Source organism: Alexandromys fortis, unplaced genomic scaffold (genome assembly GCF_014885135.2).
Source record: "Alexandromys fortis isolate MF-2015 unplaced genomic scaffold, M_Fortis_MF-2015_v1.1 scaffold_24, whole genome shotgun sequence".
NCBI classification, from domain to species: domain Eukaryota; kingdom Metazoa; phylum Chordata; class Mammalia; order Rodentia; family Cricetidae; genus Alexandromys; species Alexandromys fortis.
Genome location: NW_026067906.1, coordinates 7,049,272 through 7,062,008, shown reverse-complemented (window position 1 = coordinate 7,062,008; position 12,737 = coordinate 7,049,272). Strand labels below are relative to the sequence as shown.

Below are 12,737 nucleotides of genomic sequence, written 5' to 3'. Positions count from 1 at the left end.
TCTCCCAGTCAGTAGGTTGCCTTTTTGTCTTAGTGACAGTGTCCTTTGCTTTACAGAAGCTTCTCAGCTTTAGTAGGTCCCATTTATTCAATGTTGCCCTTAGTGTCTGTGCTGCTGGGGTTATACTTAAGAAGCGATCTCCTGTGCCCATCTGTTGTAGGGTACTTCCCTGCACAAAACTCAAGTCCAAATGGATCAAGGACCTCAATATCAGCCCAAACACACTGAACCTGATAGAAGGAAAATGTTTTTAAGTAGACAAGGAAGTCTTGTCTTATGCAACATAGGGGCTCTAAAGAACCATTAAATAAGATACCATGGGGATAAAACAATGCAACTCCACCTATCAGGAATCAGATTCCAACAGCCTCTTTTAACATTCCTTCCTCACGTCAACAAAACCTTTCATTGATAGCATCTATTTCCTTTTTCTCTCATTTATTAACAGTTTTAATTCCACAAGGGAAGCCTCTGCCTGGTGCCATTACTGGGGCTAGGTAAGAACTTGATGGTAGAGAGGTCATAGGTCCTAGGGAAGAACCTACCCTGCTAAGTGGGCATAAAATTAAGCTTTTTTTTTAAATGTAGTTTTATTGTTATCCCCATTGACTAATGCATCTCCCAGCCCTCATTGAGAAGTTTCTTTTGCTAGTAGGTGGCGTTTAACACAGAGACCCATAACTAATCTATGAGCAAAAGATAAGAGGCAGAGAAGTCTGAGCCCGAAAAGGGACATCTATGCCACACCTGTCTTCCTAAGATTCAGGGATCATCACAGAAGAGGGATGTAAAGAGTGTAAGAGCCAAAGGCACTGCTTGACAACAGCAACATGGTCTTTTCCAGGCACAGCAGAGGAGTTGTGCATATGAGCCCACATACTTGTCATAGCAAGTATCTTCACAAGACCCAGATGTAACAAAATTCCAGCATAGAAGAATAAAGTGGCTGTGACGCCCTTCCTGTAGCTAAAGAACTACTGGCAATTGATGAGTGCTGGTGAGAGAGTTGGTTTTTTTGAAGGATGTGGGCCCCGAGAGGTTACCCATGCTCCAGCAGATGGTCCTACATCCAGACACATGCAGGCATCAGTAAGTGTATGAAGTGGAGAAAACAAACAAACAAATATGAAATTGGGAAGTGGTGGGGAGGATAAAGGAGACATGAAAAAAAAGACGTGGGGAGTGGACTTGCCCAAAACATGCCATATACATGTACAAAATTATCAAATATTAAAAAACAAAAGTTTTTTTTAAAGAATAGGTTTAATTGCATTGTTGATCTTAGCAGCAGCCTTCAGCGCTCTCTGCTTCTTGACTGTGAACATGTGTAATCAGTTGCCTCATATCCTACTACTGTGGCTTCCCTACCATGATTGACTACACATTCAAACTGTAAGCCACAATAAACTCTTCCTTAAGTTGCCTGGTCAATGCGTTATTAAACTCTGGAATCATATCCTATGCCCCAAGTCAAGTTTGGTCACCTTTCTTGTGTTTTCACCTACTAATTTGGCTCTTATAATTCACTTACTGAAGAAGTGTGGCCAGATTAACAGGAAAAAACATAAGACGAGTTATCCAATGAGACCACATCAGGAAGATGGAAAAGAGACTTGGAACTCAACCACATCCATCTTTAGTGTAGTTTGAAAGTGTGTTTAAAGTTTAAATAAAGGGGACTGAGTGATGGCTGCATCGTTAAGAGGACTTGATGCTCTTTCAGAGATCTTGGTCCAGTTTTCAGTATCCACTTGGTGTCTCCATAACCATCCATAACTCCAGTTCCAGGGGATCAGATGTCCTTTTATCAACTCTGCAGTCACTAGGAATGCACATGATGCACACACATACATGCAGGCAAAACTTTAATTCACAGAAAGGAAGATTAATAAATCCAAAGCTTAAATAGAGAGTCACGGATGTGTAGACCTAAGCAGTTGAGATCAAGGTGTGGTATTGCCCAACACTGATCCATCACCCTAAGTTTTAGCCTCATCTTTTAAAATGATCTGGTAAGTGATTAGAGCTATAATAATTCTCTTTCCAGGAGACAAGTTCTCCCTCTGGCCAGGGCCTTTATCTCCTCTTAACATGTGATTCCTGTGGACATTTCCATTTCTCTGCAGCCCACTGTTTCAGTAGTCTGATGGAATGTGAACAGTGTCTAACATATCTTCATTTCTGCCAGGCAAGCTCCAAGCCTTGAATAAAGTAACATGCTATGCAAGATGAACATCTGAACTTAACAATAATGGGAAGAGAGAAAATTGGCAGGGGCTTCCTTGTTTCCCTTGTGTATGACCTACATAGTCATATCTGCAATCTCAAATGTGGTGCTAGATGCCCTACAATTCCTCTTGTCCTCAATGGTTGTACTGAACACTGAATGCAAGATAGGGAAGAGACTTTTTTTCACCAGCTTAAGTGGGACTTATAAAAGTAGATTCTTGAGACCACTGAAGTGTTGCTAAAAGGCTTTCTGAGAATTGAACTCAACTAATTGAAAGACAACCTAAGATATTTCCCTAGAGGTACACCAGATAGATTTGAAATGTTAAGGGTTGCTGAATTCCTAGAGGTATCGTCTTTTGAATGATCTTCAAAATGGAAGTGCTCATAGAGGTAGACAATTGGGAATTTGGTGTGTGTTGCTAGGACATAGTGACTGGGAGAGGCACCCTTAGATCCTGGAAAAGGGTGGGAATTTCAGTGTTTCTGTCCTTAACTCGGGTTTTCTTAAGAAACTGTTTTTCTGTGTATTTGAATCCATTCCTTCCTCTGTATAAAAGAAATCTTAGAAAAAAATAAAACAAAATGGAAGTGCTCACATTAGTGCTAAAATGCCTAATACTGGTTAATGTCCACATCAGAACAGAACAATTGGGAAACTGTTTTCAAGTACACTTCTAAAACTAAAGGGAATATTTGCATAGCAAGCTATTTCTTGTCTAAGTATACAGATGACTATTAATAAATATAATTTGTAAAGAATAATGTGTTGTATGTTATGCTGCAGGGAGATCTCTTACATGTGTACCACTCATATTATAAATTGCTTACAACAATGTTCAATCATCAAGCATAAAATATTAAATGGGAAACCATTCACTAATTTTTCAATTCTACTCCATAGCTCTACCACCTTGCCAGAAATATCTAACAGATATGGCCAACAACTTTGAAGAATATACCGAATATTCTTCTATGCTTTTCTTTGCATATGGTCAACAAGGTTTAAGAAAATAGGATCAAAAGCACAGGAATTTCTAGGACACATATATTCACAATTGCCCCCATTGCTTCCATGAAGTCAATTCTGATGCAGGCCAGATACCATCTGCAGCTCACTATGCTCAGAGGAAACAGCCAAAATTCTCTGTCCAGTTAGTACAGAGTGGAGATGAACTAACTTCAGAGTAACTATAAGCCCCCTCCACAACCTTGTGTAAGCACCTGTCCCTGAACTTACGACTACAGGTCCACGGCTTAAATACAAGCTTTCCAGTTAAGACAAGAAAGGAAATCATAAAGAAGAGAGGGAAAGAGAAAGAGAACACTAAAGGGTGTGAACTGTTAAATTAATTAGGAGAGAAGAAAGTGGAAGAGTGAGAAAATGGATTATGGTGGTGTCACGGTTAAGCAGAGGGGAAAAAGAGTCCACTGAAGATGATCTCACAGCAGCAAATCCCAAAGAAGGGAAAAACACATACAATAACATCACCAAAAACTAAAATAACAGGAACTAGCAATCACTGGTCATTAATATCCTTTACTATAAATGGATTCAACTCACCTATAAAAAGACACAGGCTAACAGATTGGATATGAAAACAGAATCCGGCCAGCGCAGCTGTGCCAGAGCTGCAATGAGACCGGCCTACCGAGTTCCCCACTTGGCTGGGCTGTCGGGTCCTCGGGTTTGTTCCAACAATCTGTTAAAACATGGTGGATTACTACAAAGTTCTGGGCATGCAGAGACTTGCTCACCTGAGGACATTAAAAAGGCGTATCAGAAACAGGCAAGTAAATGGCATCCAAACAAAAATTCTGAAAATAAAGAAGCAACAGAGCGGAAATTCAAGCAAGTAGCTGAGGCATATACAGTCTTATCGGATGCCAAAAAAGCAGTACATTTGTGACAAATATGGCAAAGAAGGATTAAATGGTGGTGGAGGAGGAGGAGGTGGAAGTCATTTCAACAGTCGGTTTGAGTTTGGCTTCACATTCCAGAATCCAGATGATGTCTTCAGGGATTTTTTTGGTGGAAGGGACCCATTTTCATTTGACTTCTTTGAAGATCCATTTGATGACTTTTGGGGGAGCCAAAGGGCCTCCTGAGGAAATAGAAGCCGAGGTGCAGGCTCCTTTTTCTCTGTTTTCAGTGGATTTCCTTCTTTTGGTGGTGGATTTCCTGCTTTCGATACAGGATTCATTCAGTCCGTTCAGGTCACTAGGACACGGGGGTCTCACTTCATTCTCTTCAGCATCATTTGATGGCAGCGGAATGGGCAGCTTCAAATAAATGTCAACTTCTACTAAGATAGTTAATGGCAAAAATAAATTACTACAAAGAGAATTGTGGAGAATGGTCAAGAAAGAGTAGAAGTTGAAGAAGACAGACAATTAAAATCCTTGACGATAAATGGTGAGGAGCACCTTGGATAACAAGTAATTCAATCCATGCATTTAACAGAAATGTTAAACCATAACAAACACGATTTGAGGAATAATAGAATTTTTTGACGATTTCAAATGAACTCAACTTTCTGTATAACTGTACCTAATCTAACGTAATTTTAAAAAATTTTAAATTTATAAAACAGCTCATCGGATCCCCTAATTGTCATAGACTTTTGAGTTTGTTGCCGGGACCACAAAATAGGACCTTTTGGGTTTTTTTTTTTTTTTTGTCTTTAAAATTGTTGTAATCTCTGTATGCACTTTGCTTTAAACAAAGCAAAACAAACCATAATCTGAGGTGAGCCCTGTGACTCTTGAGTAGTAAATGCTAGGACAAGATTGTTCTTGGACACCAGCAGGGATCTGCTTCCCATTGTGTTGAACTGTGAGTGAGTGGTAGCAGCCTGCTGTGAAGTCAGCATTGTCAGATGAACCTTCTGCAGAAATATTTCAATTTTAATTCCAGTATTTAGTAATGAGAGCTATTACTGCATCGATGGTAATACATTTCTGGTTTAGTGCAAATTAAGGATGTTTTCTAGTTGTGCATGGATGTTGGCAAATTCGTCAGTTCTGAAAATTGTTTAAGTATATAGTTTTAAGCTTAGGTTTTTTAAAAAAGCTGGTAACTTGAATCTTTGTCATTTGCTTAGAAAGGGAAAATGCATGTGAATGTGTTTGGTGCATTCTTTCACGAAGAAAGAAAGAAAGAAAGAAAGAAAGAAAGAAAGAAAGAAAGAAAGAAAGAAAGAAAGAAAGAAAGAGAGTCCATTCTTCTGCTGCATACCAGAAACACACCTTAACCTCAAAGACAGACATCACCTCAGAGTAACAGGTTGAGAAAAACAATTCCAATCAAATGGACCTTAGAAAAAAGCTGTTGTAGCTATTTTAATATCAAACAAAATAGATTTCAAACTAAAATCAATCAAAAGAAACAAAGGACATTTCATATTAGTCACAGGAAAAATCCATCAAGAGGAAATCTCAATACTGAACATCTGTGCCCCAAATACAAGAACACCCTCATATGTAAAAGAAACGTTTCTAAAGCTTAAATCTCACATTAAACCCTACATACTAATAGTGGGAGACTAACCCTCCACTCTCAGCACTGGACAGTTCTGTCAGACAGAAAATTAACAGAGAGATAAGGGAATTAGCAGATGTTATGACTCAAATGGACTTAACAGACATCTATAGAACACTCCATACAAACATAAAAGAATATACCTTCTTCTCAGCACCTCATGGAACCTTCTTAAAAACTGACCACATACCTGGTCACAAAGCAAATCTCAACAGATACCAAAAATTGGAATAATCACATGTATCTTATTGGATCATCATGGCTTAAAATTAGAATTCAAGAGCAACACTAACTACAGAAAACCCACAAACACATAGAAATAAACAATGTTCACCTGAATCATCAACGGGTTAAGGAAGAAATAAAGAATTTAAAGACTTCTTAAAATTCAATTAAAATGACCACACAACATACCCAATTTATGTGACACAATGAAAGCAGTGTTAAGAGGCAAGTTCATAGAACTAAATTCCTACATAAAAAAGTTGTAGAAATCCCACACTAATGAGCTAACAGAACACCTGAAAACTCTAGAACGAAAAAAAGCAAACTCACCCAGGAGGACTAGACAGCAGGAATAATCAAATTGAGAGCTGAGATCAACAAAATAGAGGCAAAGAAAACAATAGCAAGAATCAATGAGACAGAGTTGGTTCTTTGAGAAAACCAACAAAATAGACAAACCTTTACACAAACTAACCAAAAAGCAGAGAGGACATGCAAATTAACAAAATCAGAAATGAAAAGGGGGGACATAACAACAGACATGGAAGAAATCCAGAGAATCATCAGGCCATATTTTAAAAACGTGTACTCCATAAAATTGGAAATTTAAAGGAAATGAACAATATTCTGGCTAATTATCACTTACCAATGTTAAATCGACATCAGATAAGCAAATTAAATAAAACTATAGCTGCTAAAAAAAAATAGAAACAGTCTCCAAAAAAAAAAAAAAAAAAAAAAAAAAAAAAAAAAANAAAAGCCCAGGACCAAATGGTTTCAGTGCAGAATTCTACAAGATTTTCAAAAAAGAACTAATACCAATACTCCTCAAATTGTTCCACACAACAGAAAAAGAAGGAACATTGCCAAACTCTTTATGAGGCTACAATTACCCTGATACCCAAACCATACAAAGACATTACTAAGAAAGAGAACTACAGACCAATCTCCTACATGAACATTGATGCAAAAATACTCAATGAAATACTGGCAAACCAAATCCAAGAACACATCAGAAAAATCATCCACCATGGCCACCCCAGAGATGCAGGCATGGTTCAACATACATCTGTCAATGTAATTCACCATATAAACAAACTGAAAAAAAAAGAAACCACATGATCATCTCATTAGATGCTGAAAAAGCCTTCAAGAAAATACAACATCCCTTCATGATAAAAAGGTCTTTGCTCTCAAGCAAAGGATACAAGGAACATACCTAAAACTAATAAAGGCTGCAAGCCAACAGCCAACATAAAACTAAATGGAGAGAAATTTTAGATTCAAAGTAAATTTCTAAATCACTCTAAATACATTACTGTCCCCTATTTAATTTTATTTATATTGTCATTTGTAAAGTATATTCACACATCACAATACTATATATTAAAATGTGTGTACATAATTATATAGCAGATCTATATATTGATAGCCAACAGAAGCAAATATAGGACAAAAATGAGATAGAGTCAGCAAATTCAGAGTAACGAAGTTGGCCTGATAGAGCATTCACATAACACTAGGCTTCCTGACTTAAAAACACTGATATAACAAAACCAGGCCTATCTGTGTTGTCACACAACAAATAAATGACCCTCAGGGCTTTTGTAATCGTTGCTTGATTGAATGACTGTCCCTGAGAGGTTCAGTGGAGCATTTCCTACTTCGTAGCGGTCTCCATGATTCTAATATTTATAAACAGCAAAAGAAGCAGGCCACAAATAGAAACAACATCGGAATTGCGATGGTTTTCAAACTACCAATAGCCCATTTTATAAATGCTCTTTCCTTTAACCCCATTTCAGCTTGTGTGCTCACTGTGTTGTCACGTTTCCTACAATGGATGTGAAAGAACAAGTACTTGAAATTTCTTTACAGCTGTTATCTGCAAAAGACTGCTTAATGTGTCTGTTCTCACATTAGAACACCATTCATCTTATGAAATTTATGGTAAAAAAAAAAGTAATTATTATTCTACAATCATTTGCAATTTTCCCTAGCTTTGATCCTTAAAAAAATAAGTAGGAGTCACATCTAATATACTCCATATTATTTCAATTCCATTTTACTTGTGTTGTATGCATAAACTAAATTTATGCCCCAAATTCTTCTTCCCTTTCAAAAGATCTAGATTCATCCCTAAATTCAGTAATATATGGGAAAGCATAAAATATTTAGGTTTTGGTTGTGTAGGAGTAACTTTGATCAGTAAAAAATACCTAGAGGAGTAAATATTTTTAATTCTTTAAATTTATTCTATAAATCAATAAGATAATACATTTAAAAATGATTCTCAATTTCTTACCAGCAAAACAGTTCCTTGTCCACCCTCTGCTGGCCTTATGAGGGTAGTTCAGCTTGACAAAGAGTCATTTAGCATGGAGAATGAGAAACACTTACAAACACTTTAAGCATTACACAATTACTTAAACTACAACTAAAATCCAAGTTAAAATTTATACATTTTTCATGCTTAAAGCACATTTTAGAGTCATGGTATCCGGAAACTGAAAGAATATCAATATGAAATTAAATTAATTTGAAATGTTTAAGCAGGCAGAGAGGAAGAATAAAAGATCCCACAGAAGAGAGCGTCCTTTAGTAATTACAAATAATATAAACTAAACAAAAGATTGAAATGCTTGTTAATCATTCATCATGATTTAATTGTTCATATCTGTGGAAGAAACCGGAGTCCTCATCTATACCCCCACATGAAACTAAAATTTAGGTGGAAGTTTAAAACTTTCAATATAAAAAAAAACTAAATCAATATAAAGACTAGTAACCATTTGAAAAATTGCATATCTTTAAATAGGAACTGTCAAAAATAAGACACCTAGAAAGTCCCAGAAGAAATGAGAGTCACATTTAACTGCAAATGCTGTTTACAAGAGGAACCTCAGTAAAGGCAGAGGCATAATTGGTGTCAAAAACTGCAAGAGATATAATGCATAGAGGCACAACACCCGAGTGTGCACAGAGCATCTATAAATTGGAGAGAGAATAAAAATAACTCAATGGAAAAATAAAGATTTGTCTTTAAAATCTAATCTCAGCATGGGGATATTCATCAGTAACACCATCGCCCTAGAGGCTGGAGTAGGAGCATCACAGCTTCAAGGCTAGCCTGAGCTAATCAGGCTTGCCTTTCTCTAGAGGAAGCAGAAATGCGGCAGGAGAAGAGAAGAGGTAGAAAGAAAATTCTGAATGGTCAATAAGTGTGGAAAAGTTTTCTCAGCTTCATTAGTACTCAAGGAAAATGAAAATAAAATGTAATGTATAGTAAAGGTTATAAATCACTGATAGGCCAGTTCACTCAAGCCTCTGCTGACCAAAAATTAAATCAATAACAACAATATGCAAGTTGCCACAAATTTTATATTTTGGCACTAACTATAAATCAAACACACACACAACCTTTGGTGAAGTAATTCTTTTTAGAATTTATCCAATAAAATTTCAAACGGTCAGTACCAAAGAAATGCATATAGCAGCACATGACATGATATGTTTGAAGTAGCAAAAAATAGAGAAATTCAAATACCAAAGGAAAAAATATGAATTGAGTTTTGATAGCATCATTCTTTTACACATTGATTTAGAAGAAGGACCTAACTGGATACTTACACACTTATTATAAATAACTACATTTTTATCATGATGAGTCATTCAGATGACTCATAAGAAATCACTAAGGAAAGCATAAATAATATGCCATTTATATGTGATTTCTGGTGTCGTGTGTGTGTGTGTGTATATAAGAAGTTGCAGGAAATGACTAGTTCTATTTCCACTAACAAGGAGATACTCATGGGTAGTGTGGAAGTAATTTTCAACTATATTATTTATAAATCATTAATTCTTTGTAACATTTTATTTTTTCCAGTTAAAAATGTATTAATACATGAATAACATAATAGCTTAATGAAGGAAATGAAGTGCACAGAGTCGATAGAAAGTACTCATATATTACAACTCTCTTAGTTTGGATTTCTATTGCTGCAACAAAACACTGTGACCAAAAAGCAAGTTGGGGAGGAAAAGGTTTATTTGATTCACATTTTCACATTGCTGTCCATCACCAAAGGAAGTCAGGACAGAAATGCAAACAGGGAAGGAACCTGAACCTGGAGACAAGAGCCAGTGCAGAGGTCGTAGTGATATTTCATTTTAGTAAATACAGCTTGCCTGAAGTAAAACAGTCACACTGATCAGCCTTACATTCCAGGCAGTGGTTACACACACCTTTAATCCCAGTAGCCACACTAGTTTGCCATAGAAACTGGGCAGTGCATGCCTTTAATCCCAGCACTAGAGAGGATTATAAAAGAGGAGGAGACAGCTCTCACGCAGTCTCATTCTGAGATTCCTGAGGAAGGATCACCATTTTGGACTGAGGAAGGAGGTAAGAGACAGTAACTGTTTTGTTTTTCTGACCTCCAGGTCGAACCCAATTTCTTTCTGGGCTGGGCCTTCCTGCTTTGATCACTAATTTAGAAAATGCCTTACAGTTGGATCTCATGGAGGCATTTCCTCAACGGGACTCCTTCCTCTCTGATGACTCTAGCTGACCCATAAAACCAGCCAGTACAACAACATTGAAGATATATTTGCTTGGACAGTTTTCTTAATTCCTCTTTTTACCTCCAAAGGAAATAAAATTAATCACCCAGCAATGTGTATCCATCAACTCCAGGGAGGGAAGAATGACAACCGAGCCCCCGAGCACACCCTTCTGTGGGAGAACTCCATTTTAAATTCTGCCTGTTAGCCTAGCCCCTATATTTTATATATTTTATCAATTCTGATCCTTTAGAGAACCAAGGTTTAAAATTATTCATACACTATCACTTTTTAAATCTCAACACATGCATTTGTAATCCATCCCAGTACCTAAGTGATGGGACTCTACCCAGCTCAAGCACAAAAAAAAACATGGCTCTGGCAGGCTTTGCCCTTCTCCCCCATTCCCTCTGCCTTGCTCAAAACCATTAGATTACATCCCTAAAGTTAGCTAGACCTCTTCTTTTTCTCTTCTTAAAAATTACACCTGCAAGCTCATTTGGTGCTGTTTTTCTGCCTGAGTCAGAAAACAACCACTTGAACTTTTCTTCCCTGCTTAATAAAGGTTCAGTCTGCAAGAACAGGTGTTTGGGTGTGGTTTGCAACTGATCCTTAGTACAGGAGGGTGCCCCCTTCTGTGCTGGGTTCTCCTTCACCAAACCAGTCTGAAACCGTCACTGATTTTCTTACTGTCTATGGTTTTCACTCTTCTAAACCATAAGTCTCTTGCTTCCTTCTCCCTCCACCTAGCTCAATATATTTCAGAGCTATCAATTCTGTTGTATATACTGTGGGTTTCTTATTGTTGCTAAGCAGTATGCCGCCTTTTCCTTTCTCTCAGTCAACATTCATTTGAACTTTTTGCAGTCAGGGAGATGTTATTGACATCAGTTCTGTAAGAATGCACATGCAAATTTATAGGTGGGTATTTCCTTCATTACTTCATAAATTAGAAGTAGATTCATATAACTGTATCAAAAGTATAAGATAAACTTGTTAAGATACTGTCAAAATTACATTTCCCAGTCTCTCCAGTGGTATGGGCGGGTGCAAGGAGCATTTCTAACTTTATTACTTCTTTATTGTCTTTATTATTTTGCAGAGATTCAACTGCTCTTTTGTTTCAGACTATCGTTGTTGATGTTGTGCAATAAATGTTCTTGGAAAGCAGATTTGGTTACTGCATACCTTAATGACTCTCTCTCTCTCTCTCTCTCTCTCTCTCTCTCTCTCTCTCTCTCCTCCTCCTCCTCCTCCTCCTCCTCCTCCTCCTCCCTCCCTCCCTCTCTCCCTCCCTCCCTCCCTGAGGTAAGGGCAGGCATATTTTCTTCCGGTGCATTTCAAAGGATTCAGATTCAGGCTGAAAGTGATGCTCAGTGGTAGGGATCACTCCTGGCGTTTGGAAGGACCTGGGTTCAATGCTCCTGCACCACAGCACAAACTCTAGGACTCTGCAGCCTGGAAGATTGCTTCATGTACGACAAGGTACTACATGTGGTACAAGCACTTCGTGTACTACTTCATGTATACCCAGGGAGCTCTTGGTGCAGCCGTCATCCCTGGGAATCAGAGCTCAGGGAACTGGTGCAGAACGTTAATAGTCTGTCCACTGTCAGTATCTGAAGGAATACCCTTTGTGTTACAGTAAAGAATCACATGCCTTCTATCAATATCCATGAGAGTAAAAAAGTGAAATCGCCATCAATAAGTAAAACCCTGATGCTTTACCGTCCTTAACAGAGGATACTAATGTCTTCACATCTTTAGCAACGTTGATAGAATACAGTTTGGATTTTCATTGTTGGAGGAAGTGTGAGCTTTAATTTGCATTTTCAGAATGATGAGTGATAATGGATGAGTTCTTGTTACCAATCCAGGGGCCTTTGCATCTACCCCAGATAGCATTCCTGGGTAGGCAAGAAGAAGCTCTCCAAGTTCTGGCTAGCAGCTAGATTCACAGACCAGAGATTTGACATTCCAGACCTGGAGATTGTATTCAGGACTGTAGGCGGCAGAGAGTTATAGCTGTAGGCACTCAAGTTGTAAGCAAGCTTACTGCTCTGTATTTAATCAGGATCACATTCTGGTAGCATATCTAAGTAACCTTTTCCTAAATTCAAATAATGAAGAATCTCATATGTTTTCTTCCGGAAGTTTATGAATGCTTCATGTTTTA

General features: G+C 37.6%; 1 pseudogene; it reads left to right on the top strand.

The window, feature by feature from the left end:
* Positions 1–3,942: 3,942 nt before the first annotated feature.
* On the top strand, positions 3,943–4,665 carry LOC126497469 (dnaJ homolog subfamily B member 6-like; annotated as a pseudogene).
* The last annotated feature ends 8,072 nt before the right edge of the window (positions 4,666–12,737 follow it).